At 45.0% G+C, this 12,446-nt stretch overlaps 1 long non-coding RNA gene across 1 annotated transcript; it reads left to right on the plus strand.

Moving 5' to 3' along the window:
- Positions 1–7,024: 7,024 nt before the first annotated feature.
- LOC119856361 lies at positions 7,025–12,182 on the plus strand. The gene is made up of 3 exons (XR_005293264.2): positions 7,025–7,163; positions 10,160–10,256; positions 12,053–12,182. It is a non-coding gene; the product is annotated as an uncharacterized LOC119856361 (long non-coding RNA).
- Positions 12,183–12,446: the final 264 nt, after the last annotated feature.

A 12,446-nucleotide genomic window follows, 5' to 3' on the forward strand; every position in this document is an offset into this window, starting at 1 on the left:
TGAGTTTCGCTTCTACCTCAGATATGGTAATATCTACCTTCATATCCTCATTCCCATTGGTCATGCTACCATTAGCCCTAAGATCCTCTTTAGCCTTATTAAAGACTGAGGCAAAGTATTTGTTTAGATATTGGGCCATGCCTAGATTATCTTTAACCTCCACTCCATCCTCAGTGTTTAGCGGCCCCACTTCTTCTTTCTTAGTTTTCTTCTTATTTATATGGCTATAGAACCTTTTACTGTTGGTTTTAATTCCCTTTGCAAGGTCCAACTCTACTTGACTTTTAGCCTGTCTCACTTTATCCCTACATGTTCTGACCTCAATAAGGTAGCTTTCCTTGCTGATCCGTCCCATCTTCCACTCCCTTTATGCTTTCTGCTTCTTCTTAATCACCTCTCTGAGATGCTTGCTCATCCAGCTTGGTCTACAACTCCTGCCTATGAATTTTTTCCCCTTTCTTGGGATACAGGCTTCCGATAGCTTCTGCAGCTTTGATTTAAAGTAATCCCAGGCCTCCTCTACCTTTAGATCCATAAATTCTTCAGTCCAATCCACTTCCCTAACTAATTTCCTTAATTTTTGAAAGTCAGCCCTTTTGAAATCAAAAACCCTAGTTGCAGATTTATTTTTGTTAATCCTTCCATTCAGTTTGAACTAAATTAGCTCATGATCACTTAAACCAAGATTATCTAAAATGGCATCCCCTCTAGTCGGTTCAGCAGCTACTTGATGAAGGAATCCATCAGCTATCGCATCTAGGAAAATCTGAGCCCTATTATTATTACTAGCACTGGTCCTCCAGTCTATATCTGGGAAGTTAAAGTCTCCCATGATCACACAGTTTCCATTATTATTTACTTTATTAAAAACATTAAAAAGGGCTCTATCCATATCCAAATTTGATCCCGGCGGTCTATAGCATACCCCAAGCACTATCACAGGGGAGGCTCTACTAGTTATTTTCCCCAGTGTAATTTTTGCTCAGACGGACTCTGTCTTATCCATTGCATCGCTTCTTTTTTCTTTACATTCTACCTCATCATTGACATACAGTGCTACTCCACCACCTTTACCTTTATTTCTGTCTTTCCTAAACAGCACATACCCTTCAATACCTGTAGTCCAGTCATGACTACTATTCCACCATGTTTCTGTTATCCCTATAATATCTGGTTTCTCTTCCTGCACCAGTAGCTCTAGTTCCTCCATTTTGTTACCTAGGCTCCTCGCATTGATGTACAAACATCTTAATTTTTGCTGTTTGGCCTCGCTCACATTTTGTACCCTATTAGGCACAGTCATTCTACAGCAGTATAACGTATTAGACTGGTATCCACACTGCCCTCGCTCCTTATATACATTCTCCTATCCACGGCTGTATCCTTTCTTACTTCATCTTCTTCCCTCTCAATGCTACTTTTTAATAAGTAAAAAGTGATTTTATTAAATACAGAAAGTAGGATTTAAGTGGTTCCAAGTAGTAACAGACAGAACAAAGTGAATTACCAAGCAAAATAAAATAAAACCCACAAATCTATGTCTAATAAAACTGAATACAGAAAAAACCTCACCAGTTCCAGTAAGCTTCCTTTTACAGACAGATCGCCTTCTCCTTCAGGTCCAGCAATCACTCACCTCCCCCTCTCCCGGGTTATTGTCCTTTGTTTCGGTTTCTTTCTTGCGGGTGGAGAGGCTCTCTCTTTAGCCAGGTGAAGTCAAAATGGAGGGGTCTCCCTCGGGCTTAAATAGACTTTCTCTTGTGGGTGGAGACCCCCTCCTCTCGCCTATGCAAAGTCCAGCTCCACGATGGAGTTCTGGGGTCACCTGGGCAAGTCACAAGTCCATGCATGACACACAGTTTATACAGGTAGAAGTCATTGCCCACCTGGCATCTTGAATGCCTCCAGGAAGACTTCTTATGTGGATTTGAGCCTTCCAAGATGCACTGTTCCTTAAGTGCTTCTTGATTGGGCACTTAACTGTGTGAATTCCATTCTCCAGGAACTGACCAAATTCTCTACTAAGGTTATTTAGAAATCAAGCCAGTACACAGCCAACATTCATAACAAAAATGATACATGCATACGAATAGGATTAATATATTCAGTAGATCATAACCTTTACAGAGATATGTTACATGGCATATGTAGCATAGAACATATTCCAGTTATGTCATATATATTCATAAGCATATTTCCATAAAGCCTTATGGGGGGCACCGCCACACTCTTCTCACAGTCATTTCTCATGAGAAGGATCCCCGTGAAAAAGGGAAGGTGTGGTTGGATTTTGGCAAAGAGGGGCCCCTCCCTATGTACCTGAGATCTGTAAACCCCACAGCTTCCCAGCCTGCTCCCACCTGATTCTTTATGGGAAACTCCTGCTGTAAAATGTGGGTCCATCCTGCTGGGGTTCTCTGCAGGAGCAGGCCATCCACCTCTCTTTATCTCCTCCCAGAACAAGCACACAAAGACAAGGGCATTGTTTTTCTGACAGAAAAACAAGATTGAATTTTATGGGAATTTTCACCTGCCTTTTAAAAATGAAAGCAATGATTTGATCATGTTCCTTGTGACCAACCTTCCTCTTCTACCTCACCTTCTGTGTGCTACCTAGCTACTGCATCTGGCAGAGCCTGTCCTGAATTCACTGGGCCACCAACACTTCAATGCCCGTGGAATTCAGGAGAGAGTCCTGTACAGAGAGGATGTATTTTGAGGACAGACCATGAAGAAAGGGGATCCCACTCTTTCCTTCTCACAGCGGTGTTTAGTTATCCTCTTCAGCAACTGACCAGTCTCTTTTGGCCTTTTGATGCAACAGCTGCATGAATTAAGGACATCCAGCAGATGGCACTTTAAACTCTGTGATTAATCTTACACTGATGCTGACCACAAGCTCCACTGACTTTCTCAGGGTAGGTTTCCACTGTAAGCAGAGACAACTGGAGCATGTGGAGACACACCCAGGCTAGCTTTGATCTAGCTAGCTGGAATAAGAATCGCAGTAAAGCTGTGGGAGCATGGGATGTTAAACCCTCCCTGGATACTCATGCCACTGCATGTTGCATATTATGCAACTTCATTGTTGCTGTTAATTGAGGTAGCTAGATCAAAGCTAGCTCACCTGCCCACACATGCTGCAGCGGAAGGGTAGATATACCCTCAGTGTAGCTTTCACTGAGGATTGGTCTGAAAGCAATTCACACAGTTCTTCTGACTACTTGCTCCCTACCTACAACTGCCATGGCAACTTCCAAGCCAAATGAACTTTCCCTTGCTGTTCATGAAGACTTCCACTTCAAAGCCGTCCCCAGGACTGACTCAAAGGGTTGATCAGCAGAGCAAATTAACAGAGAATAAACACATGTAAGGCCTGGTTCTGTTCTCATTTACACCGGCATAAATGATAGGGCCAGCCCCAAATGTTGAAAAGTCATGAGTCGGGCTCACCAAAAATCATGAGATTATGTAAAAATAATAGATTTGGTATTTGTTTTATTGGCCTTCTGTTTTTTGAGCCTTTCAGGTGCATTGGGGTCCCATTTTGAAGCTTTCGCAACAACACCGGGGGCTAGACACTTACTTTTTCTTTAAGAAGGAAGGCCGAAATCATCACCTATCCAGGAGCTGGGGATTTAAGGAAAACAGTAATTATCATGAGACTCATGACAAAATCATGCAAGTTGGAAACACTGAGTAAATCAGGAGTAACTCCACTAAAGTCAATGGCATTATCCCAGTGTAAAGCCTGTGTAGCATACAGAAGAATCAGACCCATTATATCCTACTTGTTTGGCAAGAGAGACGTAGCCTTTTGAAAGGTTTTTGTGGCTTTAGTTCCTTGTGGGCCTTTAACAAAAACATGGAATTGCAAATAAAATGGATCAAAAACACCATGAAACCCACAGCAACCATGTGATGGGGTGAGATCCCCATACTAACCCTGCAAGAGCAGAATTGGGCCAGGTGGACCCAATCAGCTAATTTGGCTGCAAATAAGGAAGCTTTTGGTGGGTGGCAGCTAATTAGAGAGAAGTTCTTCTATGCAGGAAGAGGCAGGTCTATAAAGCCAGGTAGCAAGCTACAGGCAGAAGCTGCTTCTGAGAAAGAGTAGTTGCTTTTTAGGAAGTGGGAAGAGGATAAGCTAGGAAAAGGCTCTAGGAAGGCAAGCAGCAGTCCCTTCTTGGGAGGAGGATTTGGAGCTGGTACACCCAGAAAGAGAAGGGGAACCAGGAGTGGTAGGAAGCGGTCCACAGAAGGAGCAGTGAGAGCTAACAGAGGAAGGTCCACAACTGCTGAGCTGAGGGTCCCTGGATGAGAACCTGGAGTAGAGGACAGGCTTGGGTTCCCCTACTAGCTACTGAGGGAGTGGCACCATGGGGTAGTGAGAGGGAAGACTACCTAGGACTGTTAGGGTGAAGGGGCTTTGCTATCCCAGAAGAGGGTATGCTGAGTTACTTGGCCAGGAACTGAGTCATGAAGAGGATGACAGGTTTCAGAGTAGCAGCTGTGTTAATCTGTAGCCGCAAAAAGAAAAGGAGTACTTGTGGCACCTTAGAGACTAACAAATTTATTTGAGCATAAGCTTTCGTGAGCTAGAGTTCACTTCATCAGATGCATCCAGTGGAAAATACAGTGGGGAGATTTATATACACGGAGAACATGAAACAATGGGTGTTACCATACACACTGTAACAAGAGTGATCAGGTAAGGTGAGCTATTACCAGCAGGAGAGTGGGGAGGAAAAAACCTTTTGTAGTGATGATCAAGCCACACTATCAGAGGCTCATTCATGTGCACATCTACCAATGTGATATGTGCCAGCAATGCCCCTCTGCCAATGTACATTGGCCAAACTGGACAGTCTCTATGTAAAAGGATAAATGGACACAAATCAGACGTCAAGAATTATAACATTCAAAAACCAGTCGGAGAAGACTTCAGTTTCTTTGGTCACTCGATTACAGACCAAAAAGTGGCAATTCTTCAACAAAAAAACTTCAAAAACATACTCCAACGAGAGACTGCTGAATTGGAATTAATTTGCAAACTGGATACAATTAACTTAGGCTTGAATAAAAACTGGGAGTGGATGAGTCCTTACATAAAGTAAAACTATTTCCCCTTGTTTATTCCCCCTCCCCCCCTGTTCCTCAAACGTTCTTGTCAACTGCTGGAAATGGCTCACCTTGATTATTGCTACAAAAGGTTCCCCCCCCCCCCGCTGGTAATAGCTCACCTTACTTGATCACTCTCATTACAGTGTGTATGGTAACACCCATTGTTTCATGTTCTCTGTGTATATAAATCTCCCCACGGTATTTTCCACTGTATGCATCTGATGAAGTGAGCTGTAGCTCATGAAAGCTTATGCTCAAATAAATTTGTTAGTCTCTAAGGTACCACTAGTCCTCCTTTTCTTTTTATGAAGAGGATGCTGGGTCTGAGAGATGGGCTGCAGACCAGAAGGAGGGTGATGGCGTGTAAAACCGTGGATGGGAGCATCAGCCTCAAGAGTTCCTCCCCAGAGTGACCAGGAGGAGGCGCCAGACCAGTGGCGAGTGGGGCACCTGTGAGAAATGCTCAGAATGAAAGCCCAATATGCAGCAACTCTCATTTTCAAGTGATTGGCAACAAGCCCCGACCCCTCTTGGGATTTAAAATAAGAAAACTTGGCAGCTGTACACATTTTTCTTAAAGCATCATGATTGTTTCTATTGTATTTAGCACACGATGACTGGTCTTTCAAAGAAGTATGCTGGGAGTGGGTGGTGAGTGGTTGGTGGAGAACATCTTCCATCCTATTTGTCCAAATGGCTGGTTTTCATCTCATGAAGTGTCAGGAAAAGAAGTGTGGAGCAATAATGAATGGAGTCTACCTTTGTTGTTCCCTTTTCTGTTTGTGCCCTGTTGCAAATGTGCATTTTAAGCTTTTTTTGTGCAGAGACCCTGAACATTTTCTTCTATAAACAAAGAAAGACAAGTCTAAGATTTCCATTCAGCAAGTTACTTAAGCACATGCTTAACTTAAGCCACATGAGTAGCCAGGGGGACTAAAATCAAACTAAGTAATTTGCTGTATCATAATCTAACTCCATTGACATCAGAAGAGTGGCACATTTATTTGCTCTAAGAGTGATACAATAGAAACCTCCTGGCAATTATTTCAGGGACATTTTGTTTCCCCTTGTAAGTGCCTCAGGTGAAATTCAGGTTTGATATCAGAGGATATATCCAACTGCTCTCCAAAGACCAAGGCAGGCCTGGGTGCTGCAGGAGGCAGAAAGGTAGTGGGTGTGTCTACATTGCATAAAAAGACCTGTAACAGCAAAGCCTGAGTGTCCAGGTCAGCAGGCTTGTGGGGCTCATACTGCAGGTCTAAAAATATCTGTGTAGACCAGTGGTTCTCAAACTGTGGGTCGGGACCCCAAAGTGGGTCGGAATCCTGTTTTAATGGAGTTGCCATGGCTGGTGTTAGACTTGCTGGGGCCTGGGACCGAGGGCTTCGGCCCAGGGTGGCAGGACACAGGCTTTGGGCACCCCCTCGTGGGGTCATGTCATAATTTTTGTTAGAAAGGGGTCACAGTGCTATGAAGTTTGAGAACCCTTGGTGTAGACTTTCAGGCTTGAGCCCAGGCTCTGAGACCCAGCCCCCTCATGGGGTTTCAGAGCCTGGGCTCCAGGCTCAGTGGGAACGTCTACACTGCTCTTTTAGCCCATAGTGTAAGCCCCACAAGTCTGAGTCAGTTGACCTGCACTCTGAGAGTTGCTCCCATGGGTCCTTTTATACAATGTAGATATACCCAGAGTCACCAGGTGACTGGCCTCTTTAAAAAGGGAACGGGTCCAGCTCACCTGTGATTAGTTTGTTGTTTCCTGATGGGACCTAACAGTGGGCAGCTGGCCTCCATTAACACCAGGTAACAGTGGAGAAAGGGGAGCAGATGAGAGTGCTGGGGGAGACCTGAGTGAGCAGAAATCAGGAGCTGCTGTTTCAGGGACCTAGCCTCGAGAGAACCATTGGGAGAGTGCTGCTGCTGAGAGGGGTCTGGCAGAACTGGCCAGAGTGGGGAAACCCTGCTGAGTGGAAGCCCTGTGCACAGGCCTCAGGTGAAAGGGGAGGAACGAGCACAGTGCAGGCCGCTCCCAGGAACACGAGGTTTGTTCCTGTGACCAGGGGTAGGACTTGCCGGGATGTGGGATGCTGAGCCCTCACCCAAAAGCCCTGAGTGGTGGGCTATCCTAGAGCTGCGAGAAGGACAGTGAATGGCCAGTGATATGAAGGCCCTGGAATTGGGGTAGGGAAGCTGGAGAAGTGAGGTTAACTCTTCAGTGGGCAGCGGGGCTGGAGAAATGCTGCGTTTTAACCTGGTTCTCACAGGGGATTTTGAAAATGGCCTGACTCCAAGATGTGCTGGAGGTGGAAATTGTATTTGTAAACTGCCCAGAAGCAGAATTTGAATTGGGTGCTGAGGTACATCTACACAGCCTGTGGAAGTGAGCCTCAAAGCCCAGACCAACTGAGGCTCAGGCTTGTGCTAAACTGCTAAAAATAGCTATGTAGACCTTTGGCTCGGGGGGGCAGTGGGCATCAGCCAATGCTCCAGCCTGAGCCACAACTTCAAAGTGCTGTCTAAACCACTATGGTTGGAGTACTAGCACAAGCCCCTGAAAAGAACAACTTCTTTTCCTGTGCTGGGAGAGGTGACCATCAGCCTGATCCTGATTGGAAATCCACCAATAACCTTGTTGTGTTCGCCAGTGGCTTAATGTGAGTGTCACTAGGGGCAAAAAAGAAAAGGAGTACTTGTGGCACCTTAGAGACTAACAAATTTATTTGAGCATAAGCTTTCGTGAACTACAGCTCACTCAAATAAATTTGTCTCTAAGGTGCCACAAGTACTCCTTTTCTTTTTTGCAAATACAGACTAACACTGTTGCCAGTAGGGGCAAGTATCCCATCAAAGCAAAAAAGGGAGGGGAAAAAATTAAGAGCCACTATCCATTTGGTGTGGGCTTGGACAGACGGTTCCTTGGAGTCCGGTGACTGGAAGAGCGAGCTTAGGGTGCCCTTTCCTTTAGGGGAAGGGAGGGAGAATGGTCTAGTGTAGTGTGGCGCAACTGGTGGTTGTGACAGGCATCAGGAGGGTCATGAGACATTGAAAAAATTGCTGTTAGTCTAAGGTAAAGAAAATCAATAGGTCGGGATCACTTTGGGTGGCCCAAACCTTTAAAGTCTGTGAGGTCAAATGTAGTAGTTGTAGTTTACCATTTTCCTGTTCTAGTAAATGTAGGGGTGGGGGCTGTGAAAATGTTTGACTTTGAAAAGTGGAGAGCCATTGAAATACTGGATAAGGCATGGACTGCTCAGGAGAGCTGGATTCACCTCTGAGCTCAGTCATGGCCTACTGGCACAAGTGTGAGCAAGTGACGTCATCTTGTTCCTCCATTCCCCATTTGTAAAAATGGAGACAGTGCTTCCCCACCCTCCTGGGGTGTTGGGAGGGCAAAATGTGTTGGTATCACAATGGGGAGGTCACATAAGGACCTAGATAAACTTCCCCCTCTCACTGATTTCTGTTCTCCATGTTCTGTAATCCTCGTCAGACTTTTCTTTGTCACTTCATCCTTTTCTCTCTCCCTCTCCTTCCTTGCCTCTTCTTCCTTGTGTTCAGAGGGGAGAGCATGAGGGTGTTAGAGAATTTCCCCAAAGCCTGTCCTCTTTCCCTGTGTCCTCTGACTTGGGTGGATGCCCAAGGGGGTTGCGAACAACTGGGAGTGTGCACAGGCTTCATCCCATTCCAAGTCAAACTTTGGCCTCTGTTTTTTTTATTTACAACTTTTAATAAAACGTTCCTGTGGCGAGGACAGTGTGGGACAGCCCGAGTCTGACTAGATTCCACTTAGCCACAGTTTCTTTGTGTGAATCACTTTGCACTGGCAGCTCACGTGTGTCCTTTGTGCTTACGTTGCCAAAAATGGTTTAATTTTGTTCATTCTGGTTCCATTTTGTTTCCTCAAGTGATGAGCCTAATTATATTTAATTGAGCCCCCAACAGAGGGCAATAGTACATTGGCTTTTATTGAGAGAGGTTATAGTTGAAAAGAAACAGCATTCTTCCCTCCTTACTTCCCAAGAGCTTACTCTTAAATCGTCCCACAGCCCTCAGGATCCCTTCTTACATTCTGCTCTTGTTATAGAGTTAAAGACTTTCCAATAAAATAAAAACCAACATCCCCTACCCCACACCAAGGCCAAGAGAAACAAAAGCTTGAGGCAAGGCTATGGGGCTCACAATGGCCACTGACAATAAGTAGCTTGGGCTCTCTCCAGCCATCAGAAGTGAATTACAGAGCAGAGGGCCTTGCGCCCCTGCCCTGGACTTTCCAGGCAATGTTAGTATGAATGTCTCAGCTGACCTGCACTGTTGTGGCAGAGCACAGACAGGTGATCTCCCCAAGAGCTTGGACCCAAGACATTTAAGGCTTTGGGCCCTGATCTGGTGCCCACTGAATTCAGTGGGTGTTTCATGTATGGTGTGCTGGGTAACGACACAAGTGCTCCATGCCTATGAAATTAAACTGGCTCTTTATTAAAAAAAATCTATTTACAGAAGTGCTGCAACTGCAGCTAGCATTCAAGCCATGTGCACACAGACTGACTTCCTGGTGCTGCCTCCAAACTTCCCTGCTGCAACCTGTGCTCCTCCCTCCAAGTTCCACACAAGTTGCTGTAGTGGGACTTATTCCATTGACTTCAGTGGCCATTGGAGGGAGCAGTGTCAGCACTTTAAAAGGTGCCCAGAGGAAGTAGTGTTGGCCAAGCAAGCACCTGCTGAAACATCTGATGGTCTTCAAGGCCAGCCCCCTGCAGAGAGCATTACAACAATTCTACCTAGGAGTTACAAAGACAGGAATAACTGCAGCAAGGTTCAGACTGGAAAGAAATGGCTTCCATTGTCTTACCAGATCTAGATTCAAAAATGTGACATATTTTGGCCACCAAGAAAATCTGGAAGCTGAGGAGCAAGCCAAGGTCCACAATTACCCTTATTCTTGTGTGGGTCCATCCCTTCAGTAGCAAAAAGCAATGCTCCATGCCTACCATGTTCTCAAGGTGCTTTCCTAAGTGTGTGTCCCTTCTGTTTCATGCAGGCAGAGATTGAGCCAGTTCACTCCATTCAACTCTCTCAAACAGGCATAGAAGATCAGAGGCACTGCACAGTCTTAGTGTTTCCATAGCACCTTCCAGGTACAGAGCTACCTTGCTTCACAATGTTTATTCATTAAATAAGTGTCATTTCCCAACATCCCTGTGAGACAGAGAGATCAAGAGACTTAGTTGAGGTCACGGAGTGAATCTGTGGCAGAGCTGGAAATACAAATCTCCCATCCCTTTCACCTCTATAGTCCTTGACAGTTGTGTGATGTGAACGCTGGAGGGGACTGAACACTGACCTTCTGATCCGGTAGCATTTTACACCCAATTTGGGCAGATTTAAATGACAACACAAGGTAGGAGGCAGTGAGGAATCGGGCCCTAGGGCTCCTGACTCTCCTGCACCTTAAGCTTAAGACTGTCCACAGGAGATACAAGGATTTTTCATAAGCCCTCAGCAGGGGCCTAATTTGGCTCCCCTTGAAATGAATGAGAGAGGCCAGCACTGGAATCCTTCCCCTACTGGTGAACGTCATCGGCATACTGATCGCATCGCTAGCCAAAACATCTCACTCAGCTGTCTGATGCTCCCTCTGTGGAGACCAGGAGATGTCAGACTAGACCAGCGATTCTCAAACTCTGGGGCAAGCCTCCCAAGGGGGGCCTGGAAATGTGGCAAGGGAGGTGCAAGCTGTTTGTTTGGGGGGTTTTTTCTTTTTTTTTTTTCTTCCCCTTCTTTTTGAAGAGCTCTGGCTGTCTGCCACAGACTGCAGAAGGGCCACGCACATGCAAGAGGTGGGGATAAAGGGGACAGCTGCAGCCCACCACTCAGGCTCTCCTTTCCCCTGCCATCCCTCCTCTGCAGATGGCGGAGCTTCGGCTGTCAACCCCGGGTGTCAGCAGCAGTGCAGAAGTAAAGGTGACAATGGGGCGCTAAGTCTGCTGTGAAAAGTGATCTTGATGACGAATATCACTTTTCACATTGCCACCCTTACTTCTGTGCTGGAGCGATGCTGCCTTCAGAGCTGGGTGCCCAGCCAGCAGCTGCTGCTCTCCACTCTGCCTTCAGGGCTGATTGGCGGTCTATGTACTTGTGGGGGGGGGAGGGTAGGGCGTCAATGACTACAGACACAAAGAAGGGGCCACTGATCAAATAAGTTTGAGAATCTCTGGTCTAGACCTTTTGGAACTTGCCATGATTTCCTTCAGGGCACACAGCGCCAACAGGAGCTGTACAAAACTATACAGCTTTACTTTGCAAATGTCCCTATACAAAAACCCAAGATTTTTCACAAGATTGAACTAGAATCCATTAATCTGACTGGGAGCACAATTAGCAGATATTTGTGTTGAAAAAATCAACTTGTAACATGGAAAAATAAATGTTCATAAATACACCCAAGATGAAATGTTGCAGTTTTAACCAATGTTCACACAGGTCTTTTAACATTTTCATTGCAATAACGTATTTTCATGGTGATAGTAAGTGGTTTGCCTATTAAAAAACTGACTTCATTTAAAAAAAAATAGGGAAGTCAGAACTATAGGGATACAATGCTATGTCTGAACTAGAAAAAAGGTCTGCTGCTTTCTTATAAACTGGAGACCTTCTGATTTGAAGCTAAATCCAGTTCATTACAGCAGTTAAATATTTATTTTCAGCACCTTGTCTAATTCTCATGACTTTCTTTAAGAAAAATTCCTAGAACTGCCTTGAACAGATTGGACCTGGCTGGGACTAATTGCCTGCAGACTAACCATGAAAAGCTCTGACATAAAAATAACAACTTTGCAGTCAAAATGCTTATAATAGCAGACGTATGTATTAAGCAAACATGTTTCCAACTAGGTGTTGGTTCTTGAAAGTAAAAATAAAACTCTTTTCACAGATTTCTTCAAGGAAATTTCTAACATTTTAAGCAAGATGTCCATTAAGACAACTGGAAGATCTAGAACTGGAGTGATTTACTCCTGCTTATCTGTTCAAACTGCAAAACCACAAGTGTGAAAAGCAATTTGTAAAGGGGGAAGGCTTACTGCAAGAACAGGTATTGTGGTCCAGTGACTGGAGCAACAGTCATGATTTCTATTCCTGGCTCTGCTGCTGATCTGCTGTGTGACCTCAAGTAAATCAGAACACCTTTCTATGCCTCAATTTCCCCTCAAACTTTTAAAATTTAGGTTGCAAGCTCTTTAAGGCAGGATGTGTCTCATAATGGGTTTGTACCTCTATATGGTACTGGTGTATAAGTGATATTAGTTAAACCAGTTCAACTAAAAATG

Source organism: Dermochelys coriacea, chromosome 5 (assembly GCF_009764565.3).
Source record: "Dermochelys coriacea isolate rDerCor1 chromosome 5, rDerCor1.pri.v4, whole genome shotgun sequence".
Classification (NCBI taxonomy): domain Eukaryota; kingdom Metazoa; phylum Chordata; order Testudines; family Dermochelyidae; genus Dermochelys; species Dermochelys coriacea.